The following is an 11963-nucleotide window of genomic DNA, read 5'->3' on the forward strand; positions in this document are numbered from 1 at the left end:
CCCTTATGCTTAGTCCAAAAAATTTGAGGCAAAATACTTGACAAAGTACCTTCTTACAATTCCATGATAGTGGAAGCTTCATTTATGTAGACGGTGACTCCATTTACATCCATAAGGATGCGAAAACTCCACTTGAACTTGATAATGGTAGCCTTCATAATGTTTAAATTTGCTTTCCTTGACTTTATGAACAGCTTCAAGAGACCTCCAAGTTTCTAATGAACCATTAAAAAGACTCAATCTCATGCAAATTGCTCTCCCTAAGATAATGAATGTGCTATAATTTTTTTAAATACACAAACCGTAACATAAATCAACATTCTAAAAATAAACACACCCAATCTAGGCTTAGCTAAACCTTGCTCTGATATCATGTTAAGAAAGTGAGAATTGTTCTAAGCCTAGTACTAATCACATATTAACCATATGCTTAAGGAGGCTCATAGTAATCAAGAAACTCCATAATGCTAATTGCACACTAATGAAAGATAGACAAGATTGGCACACTCAACACTTTGTATTTACAATATGTTATAAATCATACAATAAAAGGCTTCTAATATAGATAGCCTCTAGCTCAACCTCCTTTACACATCATCATACCATGTGGCAATCCCTTTTCCACATTCTTTTATGTGGCTCACCATTCACACAATATATTATGTGGCAATCTTATCTTTCCATAACTCTCAAGATAATATCTTGCACCTAGGGTGCATTCACACACTTTAGAAAAACCCTAAACTCAAACCATCTTGCTAATCCTCATCACTAACCAAAAACTTTAGAAGAGATGGATCCCCCTATCCAAAGTCAAATCCATGACTTTAGTAGTCGTTTCCTCAAGATTTTAGCTACTTGTTATGAAGAACAACAGAAGTCAGGAACAAAAAAACTTTCATCAAACGCAATACAAACGTGTTCCTACTCAAATATAAATCCATCTCATTTTGAAGTTTTCAGCTACTTGTTATAAAGAACAACAAAAGTAATACAAACGTGTTCCTACTCAAATATAAATCCATCTCATTTTGAAGTTTTCAGCTACTTGTTATAAAGAACAACAAAAGTCAATAACAAAACACTGTCGTCAAGCAATACAAACATGTTCTTACTCAAATACAAATCCATCTCATTATTAAATTTATGTTGTATTTAAGAGCACACCAAATAAGATCACATTCTTGTTTACAAAAAACATATCCATAGTTTTCAAAGCTGAACAAACAATACTATCATCATGCATTCTAATAAATGATCAACAAAAGAAGATGTTTTATTTATCCCACAAAGATCTCATATAGAGAGGTGAGAAACATTGAGTTACGCTTTAAGCTAACTTTACTATGTACATTAATGGTCACTAGAACCATCAATCTCTTTGGACAAGAGAAGAGTCAGTAAAATTGTGAGGACTTCTATCATGAACCAAACATAATTTGCATGGTAATGAAGAAGCACTAGGTAGAAGAAGTGTAACATGCAATAGCATTTCTTGCAAGGGGTCTGGGATTGTAAGTCTAAAAATTATTGGACAAGAGTGGTTTAAAGCAAAGGATAAGGAAACAAAGAAGGAGAAGAAGAGAGTGGTTTAAAGTTCAACCCTAAGGTTGTACATGGAAGACTTCCTAATAACACAAAGATATGGGTCCAAGACCATCTCATGCATAGCCTATATAACTCTTGATTAAATGGAAGTCTCTCTCTCTCTCTCTCTCTCTCTCTCTCTCTCTCTCTCTCAGAAGGATGACATTTAATGAACTTTGACTTGTATACACTAGTTTGTGTACTTTATTTGCTCATTTGTTTCCATAAGTTCAATGAATGAGAGTTGAGATCTCTTACCGAATGAGAAGTTGAGGTTGGCTTGTAATGCAAAAGAATTCAAATGAGTGCCCTACTAAGAAGAAGATATTTTTTTAAAAGTTAACGCAAGAACAAGAAAAGCTTTATGTATGTATTAAGAGAGCTTTGAAGAGAGATCTATGCTCTATGCTCCATGCTCTTATGTATAGATAATAGAACTCTATGCATGCATAAAAGCTCTTATTCATAAAGCTCTTGTCTCTTATGCATAGAGCTCAAGTCTCTATGCGCTATGTTCTTATTTATAGAGCTCAAGTCTTTATGCATAAGTGCTCTTATTCATAGAGATCTTGTCTCTTATATATAGAGCGTAAGTCTCTATGCATAAGAGCTCTTATTCATAGAGATCTTGTCTCTTATATATAGAGCTTAAGTCTCTATGCATAAGAGCTCTTATTTATAGAGCTCTATGAAGTATATGCTCTTATGCATAAAGAATAGAGCTCTATGCACTAAGCTCTTATTTATAGAGCTCTATGAAGTATATGCTCTTATGCATAAAGAATAGAGCTCTATATACTATGCTCTTATGCATAAAGAGTAGTGCTCTCTATGCATGCACAAGAGCTCTTATGTATGCGTAGAGCTCTATACTTATATCTATGCATAGAGTTCTTACACATGCATAATAGCTCTTATGCATAGAACTATCCATGCTATATGGAGCTCAAAAGAGTTATGTATGCTTATGGCATGTTAATAAGCTCTCTAAGAGCTCAAAGGGGAGCCATGCATTAAAAAAATAGAAAAGAAAATTCTAAAACTAATAGGATTTAACCTGAGTTACACAACTCCTGGTTTGATGTAAACCCATGCACATGATTTAAAATCGAATGATCTCAACTAATAGGATTTAACCTGAGTTACACAACTCCTGGTTTGATGTAAACCCATGCACATGATTTAAAATCGAATGATCTCAACTCCTGGTTTAATGTGAACCCATGTACATGATTTAAAATCGAATAATCTCAATATACAAACAAATCCACAATGTTTTTAAGTTGCACAATCGACACAAGAAAGTAAAGCTCTGATTACAAATGAAACACTTTAATGCAAAAATCACACTCACTTGAGTGTCCACCCAAGATCTACACACATATGCACATCTGTGAAGCAATTTAAATACATGTAAATCGTGGTCTCACCAACACATCAACAATACCATGATCACAAACGTGGCTTCAACTAACACTTACCACCCAACCATAGGCTGAAAATTGGATAAAACAATAAGCCAACCTCAAGTAGAGTCCATGCAATTGCGGCCCAGTCCGTATCCCAAAGACATGCATGTCCTACACCAAGAATTCCCCAGTCTTCTCAAATGTTATTGATACGACTAATGAGTGGGCTATCCAGTATCTAGGCCCTCACAAGGCAGGTTTGAGTCCCAAATAGAAACCTGCTCTAAAATGACCCATGACCCAACTATATAGACTGATAATCTAATTCACGCTATAATGAAATGTCCGGTGTCATGCTAGCCTCTTTATGTCTCTACTACATATGAAGTGATTGTAGAATTGGTGGCTTGGATTCTCTATTGGGAAAAGTATTGCTTGGTTTTGTCAATAAATAAAAATAAAAAAAACGTGGAAGGGATGCAACATGTTGATGGATAGGAGTGGGGCAACTAGAGTTACAAGTAATCACATAAAACACGGGTGTACTTGATCATGCTCTTAAAAACGTAGGCTTGAAAGAGTTGAGGCAATTTTGGCCTTGCCTTCCAACCTCCAAGTAATAAATAAGGAAATAAATAAATATATATCTATCAATGCTGCCCACATGCGCGTAGCTGAGTTGGTAGAACAGTTGGGTTCCATTGCGAAGATTCGGGTTCGATGCCATCAAACTACGCGATGGGGGTGTGTGTTGCGAGCGATGGATAATCCACCTTCCCAAGAATGCTCCTCATGCATGTGAGGGGAACCCATAATGCATTTTTAGGTCATTGAACCATAATGCATTTTTAGGTCTTTGAACCATAATGCATTTGTAGGTCTTTAAGTGTTTGTCTGAGGAGGAAGAAGAGGCGGCGACGATGGCGCAGGCCAGCAGGCGCCTACTGCTCAGAGGAGTCTCACAAGCACTCAGCAGCAAGCTTTTTTCCGCCCCTTCGTCCATGACAGTGTCGCGTAGCTTCTCGGAGGGGGCCAAGCTGTTTGTGGGTGGCATCTCGTTTCGCACCACAGAGGAAGGGCTGCGCGAAGCGTTCGCCGTCCACGGGGAGGTCATGGACACCAAAATCATCCTGGACCGCGAGACGGGGCGCTCCCGCGGCTTCGGCTTCATCACCTACTACAAGGAGGAGGACGCCGAGGCCGCCCTCGCCAAGCTCAACGGCCACACACTCGACGGCCGCGTGATCAGAGTTGACCGGGCATCCAATCGGCCCCCGCGCCCCATGGGCGGTGGTGGTTTTGGAGGCGGCGGTTTTGGCTCCGGCTCTGGTGGTTTCTCTGGCCTGAATGAGCCCCCTGAGCCGCCCGCAGATGAAGATTGGGGCACCATACCTTCGCTCGGCGTTGATGCGCCGAGCGGAGACGCCGATCTCAATCGGCCGTGAGGAACTACAACGTTAGGGTTAACTCTAAAGGGCTTTACTGTACGGAAAGCCCTAATGTTAACTCTAAAGGGCTTCACTGTACTGCAAACCCTAAACCGCAAGGCTGCATTTTCCGCAAACTCTAGCCGCATCTGGGCACATGCTGGGTAATCTTAAACATAACCCTAGCCCTAACCCTACTTCTAAACCCTGATTTGGTCGGCTGGCGAGTTCCGCAGCAGTGGAGTTTTACAATATGTGCTACCCTGGGACTGTTGCCTTGTCAGGATGGATGGAGCCAGAGCATCCGCACCCGCCACAGGCTTTATCCAGTAAGTTTGTAGCTTTTTCTACATCTTAGGCAACACAATCTGTTATGGGTGTCTGCATCTCTGTTCCTCTGTAGATAGTAAGGCATTTTGTTGCTGCTGGAGTCATGCAAAACTTTGTAAGGCAGAGCTTTCTTGTTTTATTACCATTGAAATAGGGGGCATTATAGTGTGCCAGTGTCTAAGTCAGCTTGTATGGTGACTTGCTCTGATTCTTGTGTCTTGTCCTCCTCCTTGAAGTTTTCTCAGTGTATTTGTAATGTAGTCACTCCTTTATTTTTCGCACTTGAACTGTTTTGAGTAGATCTTCATCTTGCCCCTTTAAGGAGGTATTTTTATGGCATCGTATAGAGTAATTTCAAACTTAGGTATCACTGCATGGGTCCAAGGATCCATTCCCAACTTGGCTTTTTCCATGCTCGAGGTGACTCAGAAGGCAACATTATTGCCATCCTTCTCATAATTGTCTCAAATTCTATTCGATCTGTTGTTCAACCCATTCGATTCGAATGTGTTATTCAACCCTTCATATCCTTCTCTTTAATGGTTAAATTGTCCTTCCATGCTAAGATAATGGAAAAAATCTCATTGGTTATGTGCTTTCAATGCTAGTCATTCCTTGGGAATTGTGGAAACACAGCACTACATGTCATCCCCTCAACTGGGAAGCACTTTACTCGGGGGTTTTCATAGTCCTAAAGTTGTTCAGGGTGTGGTGAAGAATTGGGTGTAATTTTACTCCATTACGCATATATTGAGGTAGGTGTCTTGTGGGAATCTCACTCATTCACTCACGTGCGCACACATGCACATGGCGCTACATACATACACAGTGGCCATTATAGTGACACCAGACTAAACGTCAAATAAATCTTTTGAACTTCATTTTTTTGTGTTTTGTTTACAACCTTACAAGGATATCATTTTCAAGAGATGGCTGTAAGTTTTATCTCAATAAGCACTCTAAACCTATCTACCAAGTTACTCTTGAGGGGGAGTTTAGTATAGCTTAGATGGTTTCTCAACAAATCCACTACAATATTGAGCTGTTGCGAGATTAAAATGATAAAGTTTTGGTATTTGCATGTGACAAGTGAAGGGAGGGTAATTCAACTGTTTGGTACCCTTACACTTATCAGTCCCTTTACCCCATATATATACTTACATATACATGTATATAAATGCTATGTTTATATACACATATGTATACGTATACATACGTACATGTGTGTGTGTGTCTTCTTAAGTGCTAGCCTTCTTCATGGCCAAGTCAGCTGAAACCGGCCTCTGATAAAGAACCAGAGTGCGGTAAGAGCTAACACCCGTCCACTTGTAGTCTAGATGAAAAACCAAACACAGATTGGAGCTAGAGTGCCCAAATCTGAATACACAACGACACCTGTTGGCCCCAAAGCTTGGCGCCCCTTGCGGTATTTCTTTATTCCATTAAAATAATATGTATGGCTGAGTACAACATAAAAACCAGCCAAGAGTTTACACCTGTAGTCCAATCTGACTGCCCACAAATCCTTCTCAGCACAGAGGATCTATGCACACAGATCTGTGTCCTCAAGCAACACACTGTGCCTCCCTCTGATCAGCCAAGTTCACAAAGCAGGCCAGCCATGGGCATACATCTGGCATAACTCATAAGCATGATACATATTCTCAGCTCAACATACATGTGCTGTTCAATCCCTGTCTTAATCTCTTGTCAATCTGCTATACTCCTCCTCTCACAAGGAGCCAGATAACACATACCTGTAGCAGACATCAAGCAATAGAAAGAGAGATGGATGAACAGAGTCAAGGCTTACCAAGTTCAGCTCGTGAAACAACTCTGGAGGAGGCAACAGCACCAATCTGTGCCTGCAGGCACTTGAACCCACAATCCTGCTTCACACATGTGCTTGCACTTGCCTGTATCTTCCTCCTGATGCTCACTCCTATGCTGTCCTTGAAAGTACAGATCTGAAAATCAGCACTGTATTTGATTGTACCGCCTCGGGATGCGTGCCAGGCGTTGTACTTGCAAAAACAGCCTGCTGTCCACTTCTGTACCAGCCTGAATCAGAGTACACAGGCCTGTCCAGCACCTGTCTACACCACCTGCAGCACTTGTACCTTCTGTACCAGGCTGCCCGTACACTGTACGGCAGCCGTACCAAGTGTACCTGCTGAAAAACAAGCTGTGCAGCCTGCACAGGCCTTCTGCGCAGCCCCTAACAGCAACAGCTTGTGCGCCGCCAGCAACAGGAGAGAGAAAGAGAGAGAGAGAGAGAGTCCTGCTCTGGCCGTACAGTGCTGTACGGCTGGTTCTCTCAGAAAATCAGCAACAGTTCTGATCTTCAGCAGCCGCCTCCCCTTCCTTCAGCTTCTCCACGCATAGAATACATGCTTTTGCTCCACGACTCCCAAAAGGGAAGAGAGAGAGAGAGAAGAGAGAGAAACTCTCCAAAAGTGGCTCCTCCCCCAAAAATAATAATTATCCCTAGGGCCCAACTTGAATAAGTTCCCTAGGGCCACTAAGGCCTAGGGGCAACTTTTATAAACATTAAAAGTTAATGTTTTAATGTTCCCCCTTCACACCTAGGGTTGTCCACACATCTTTAAACACTGTCCGGGCACCCCCCATGTGAATCATAAAATATTCTGACCCTGCAACCACCATGCCCACACTTGTCCTGCTCCATTTTCACAGGGCCATGACATACCCCCCTCTTGAAAGATGGCAAGCGTCCTCGATTGCATTCTGGTGATGCATCAAAATATCCAAAGTGAAATATACAATATGGCAAGATCAGCGTCCCAATCTCTCTGAGCCATACACATGTATCAATATTCACTGCAAACCAATGGCATAGTAATAGTCCAAGTTGTATACCACTGTGAACCATACATATCCACAAAAATTTCCATGTGACTAGTACACATATATCATAGAAGTCCCATAAACAGATGTACTGTCAGCCTCAGTACCTTCGGATGAGATAAAATCTGCACCAAGCGACCTCTAGATGTCATCTGAGCCTGTCTGTATCAAGGGAGTGGAGGTGCTACCCCCCTCTTGAGCATCAGGTAATGCTCCAGACCCATGCTCTGCTGAACCTGAATGAGCCACAATAAGAGTCGGCTCTAACTCAAAGGCATCGAGATAAAGCTGCAAAACCTGAGGTGAATCTGTTAAGTCACCTTCCTCCATCCACTTCGCATCCATCGGTGAATAGTTCTTGAACTTCACAAGATAGCGACGGGAAACTTTACCTCGTACCTTCCTTTCTTTATGTGCCAGTATCTGCTCTGGAATCAGAACCTCATCAAGTTCCTCAACTTCCGGCTGAGCCTCATCTGATACATCCTCAGGCACATCCCCACGGAAAGGTCTAAGAAGACTCACGTGAAAAGCATTGTGAATCCTCCAGTGATCTGGTAACTTCAAACGATAGGTTACCTCACCAATCTTTTCCAAAACCTGAAAAGGCCCATAATATCGCATACTCAACTTAGGGAATAAGCGCTCTTTACCCTTCATCTTCTTGAGTCTAGCCTTTTCAAAACGCAAAAGAACCCAATCACCCAATGCAAACTGCAAATCACGTCTGTGACGGTCTGCGGCTTTCTTTTGCTTCTGCTGAGTTTTCTGGAGGGCCAACTTAACTCTCCGATAAGCTTCATCCAAGCTCTCCACATACTGATCAGCCTCAAAAATCTTATCCTTTGTATGCAAAATGGGTGGTATCTTCTTCCCTCCTTCTACAATCTCAAAAGGCGCCTTGCCTGTCGAGCTATGTACAGTGTTGTTATATGCAAACTCCACTAGAGGAAGATACTTTTCCCATTGTTGCTTGTGCTCTGACACATAACACTTAAGAAGATCCAACACTGTAGAGTTAGCCTCTTCTGACTGACCATCTGTCTGTGGATGAAATGACGATGAAAACTTGAGAGTTGTACCCATGTTGTCAAACAACCCTCTCCAAAACAAACTCGTCATCCGTGGATCACGGTCACTAATGATAGACGTAGGCAATCCATGATACTTGAAGATGTTCGCCATGAACAACTTCACCATATGATCCACTTTAATTGTCTTCCTCACGGGAATGAAATGAGCCTGCTTACTGAACCTGCATATGATTGTCCAGATACCATCATTTCCCGTTTGTGTCCGTGGAAGATCAAATACAAAATCCATGGCAATGCTCTCCCAAGGTCTATCCGGAATAGGTAAAGGCTGTAATAACCCTGGTGTCTTCTGACGGTCAAACTTTACCTTCTGACATACGATGCATTGCCTCACAAAGGCATCAACATCTCTTCTCAAGGTTGGCCAATAAAAGAAAGTCTCCACTGCTTTGACCGTGGCGTCAATCCCTCTATGACCTGCATACGGTGGAGCATGACTTTCAATCATAACCTTGAGTCGCAATGGCCTGGTAACACACAGTCTGCCATGCATCAATAAAAACCCATCTCTGAGAGTGTAATGCTCATGCCGCTGACCCTCAGACATCTGATCATACAACCTTTCAAAATCCTCATCATGGGCATACTGCTCTTTCATTTCATCAAGCTCATGATGATAAGCAAGTGAAACTGCAGAGACCTGTGGCTTGCGTGACAAAGCATCTGCCACTACATTCTTTTTGCCTTCCACATGCACAATCTGGAAGTGAAACATTGACAAAAAGTTTGCCCATCGCATATGCTTCTCTGAAAGCTTAGTCTGCGTGAGGAAATATCGCAAAGTCTGATGATCTGTCTGCACAGTGAAATCAGCCCCAAGCAAGTAGTGTTTCCATGTAGAAAGAGCGTGAATTACAGCCAACATCTCTTTCTCATACACCTGTAAATGCTTCTCAGCATCTTGCAAAACTCTACTCTCATAGGCTATCACATGTCCCTCTTGCATGAGAACTGCACCAATGCTACTTCCACATGCATCACACTGGACAACAAAAGCCTTTCGGAGGTCCGGTAACACCAATACTGGGTCCGAAGTAAGCTTTTCTTTGAGCTTTTTGAATGCTGTAATTTCCCGATCAGCCCATCGGAACGGAGTTGCTTTCTTCGTCAAAGCATGAAGAGGCGAAGCAATTTCAGCAAAGTGCCGTATGTAACGCCTGTAATAGGAACACAATCCTAGAAAGCTGCGTACATCATGCACGGTCCTCAAAGCTGGCCAATTAAGTATTGCTTCCACCTTTGCTGGATCCATACGGACTCCATGACCAGACACAATATGCCCCAAGAAATGTATCTCCTGCAAAAAGAACTCACTCTTCTTGCCATTAACCACCAATCTATGGTTTCTGAGTTCTGCAAACACAATGGCCAAATGCCTTCTATGCTCTTCCTCAGTTTGTGAATGCACAATCATATCATCAAAGAATGTGCCCACAAACTCTCTATGAGGTCGGAAAATCCTGTCCATCATTCGGTTAAATGTGGCAGGCGCATTCGTCAAACCAAAGGGCATAACCAAGAACTCATACAACCCAAATGTGGTTCGGAATGCTGTCTTATGCACATCCTCGGGTCTAATGCGTATCTGATGATACCCGCTTTTCAAGTCAATACGACTAAAAACTGTGGAGCCCTGTAAGCGGTCCAATATGTCATCGATCCTTGGTATGGGGAATCGATTCTTGATGGTATTCTTATTCAGCGCCCTGTAATCAATACACATGCGCCAAGAACCATCCTTCTTCTGCACTAAGAGCACAGGTGAGCAAAAGGGTGATGAGCTAGGCTGTATCAACCCCTTATTCAATAGCTCCTGCACCTGACTCATAATCTCTTCTTGTTGGGCTGCACTAACACGATACGGCGGTCTATTTGGTGGAGTACTACCAGGAATCAGATCTATGGCATGATCTTCTGGCCTCTCAGGAGGTAATTCTCCTGGCAATGACTCGGAAAAACAGTCTTGAAACTCACTTAAGAAATCAGCCCTGTCCTTATCTAACATTGACAAATTAGACTTAGACTCATCATCCTGTGCATCCTTTACATAAATCAAGTACGCGGAAAGATGCTTTTTCATTACTGATGAAATCGCCGAAGCGGATACAATAGGAACAGATTCCCCTTTGAGTTTTACATCCAATACATGCTCTTTCCCTCTATGAGTCAGAGTAATTTTCCTATTGTAAGTATCCACCACCGCATGTACCCTGTGGCACCATGGCATCCCCAACAAAACATCACAGCCATCCAAAGGCATGATGAAGAACTCCTCGCTGTCCACATAACCCTGCAAATGAAGCCGAAGCTTCCCAATGATAGGAGTAACGGGTTCTGCATACCCTGGACAAGCCATATTTGCCTCATGTAACGGCCCCATCTCCTCTGCGCGAATCCCCAATCGGCCAGCCAAATCTGGTGAAATGAAGTTGGCTCTAGCACCTGTGTCAAAGAAGATCAAAGCATTCTGATCTCTCACTTTGCCCCATGCCCTGCACAACTCTGTAGCTTCACCACTTAGCTGCTCACCCACAAGATCAGGAACTAAGCCTGCAGAAGGCTTTTGTTTCTTTGGCTTGGGCTCTCCTTTATTGTCAGGGTCCTTCTTGGACGTTCTCTTGGGACAATTAAATGACATATGTCCCTCTTCAGTACAGTAAAAACACTTTTGAGCATCTCTCAAAGCCTGTCTTTCCTCAGAAGTCCTTTTGGGCATTGGCAACTTCTTATACTTTGTCTCTGTAGACCCTTTAGCATCACGAGAAGCATGCCCAAATTTTTCAGCTTTCTTGCTCAATTTCTTACTGCCTTTAAATCCAGATGAACCACCTGTGAGTAACGCATTAGCTGTCATAGCATTTTCAATCATCTGTGACATGTTCGTTACTCTTGTCTTTATACAGTAATCTCGTACCTCCTTGGGCAGCCCACAACAATACTTCTCAACCTGCTCAGATAATGGCACGGCACGATAAGAAGTCACTGGGAGTAGAGCTTCCCAAAACTTCTTGTTATACTCCTCCAAACTATCACACTTTGAAGCATCCAGCTTGTGCCATGCTGTCATAACATCCACCTCAAATGTAGATGTGAGCCATACGGAAGAGAAAACCTGTTTAAATTGAACCCATGTGGTGGGTGCTATGCCCTGCAAAAGAAGAGTAGACCACCACTGCAAAGCATTGCCCTTGAGAAAAGTGGCAGCTTTCCTCACCTTTGAGGACTCTGTATAATTCCCACCAGAAAAA

At 42.4% G+C, this 11963-nt stretch overlaps 1 pseudogene across 1 annotated transcript; it reads left to right on the plus strand.

Moving 5' to 3' along the window:
• Positions 1-3825: 3825 nt before the first annotated feature.
• Positions 3826-5030, plus strand: LOC147619117 (glycine-rich RNA-binding protein 3, mitochondrial pseudogene; annotated as a pseudogene). The gene has a single exon (XR_015262026.1). The product of XR_015262026.1 is annotated as a glycine-rich RNA-binding protein 3, mitochondrial pseudogene (transcript).
• Positions 5031-11963: the final 6933 nt, after the last annotated feature.

The sequence above is a fragment of the Cibotium barometz genome, chromosome 34, assembly GCF_041138505.1.
Source record: "Cibotium barometz isolate CiBa-2024 chromosome 34, ASM4113850v1, whole genome shotgun sequence".
Taxonomy (NCBI): domain Eukaryota; kingdom Viridiplantae; phylum Streptophyta; class Polypodiopsida; order Cyatheales; family Cibotiaceae; genus Cibotium; species Cibotium barometz.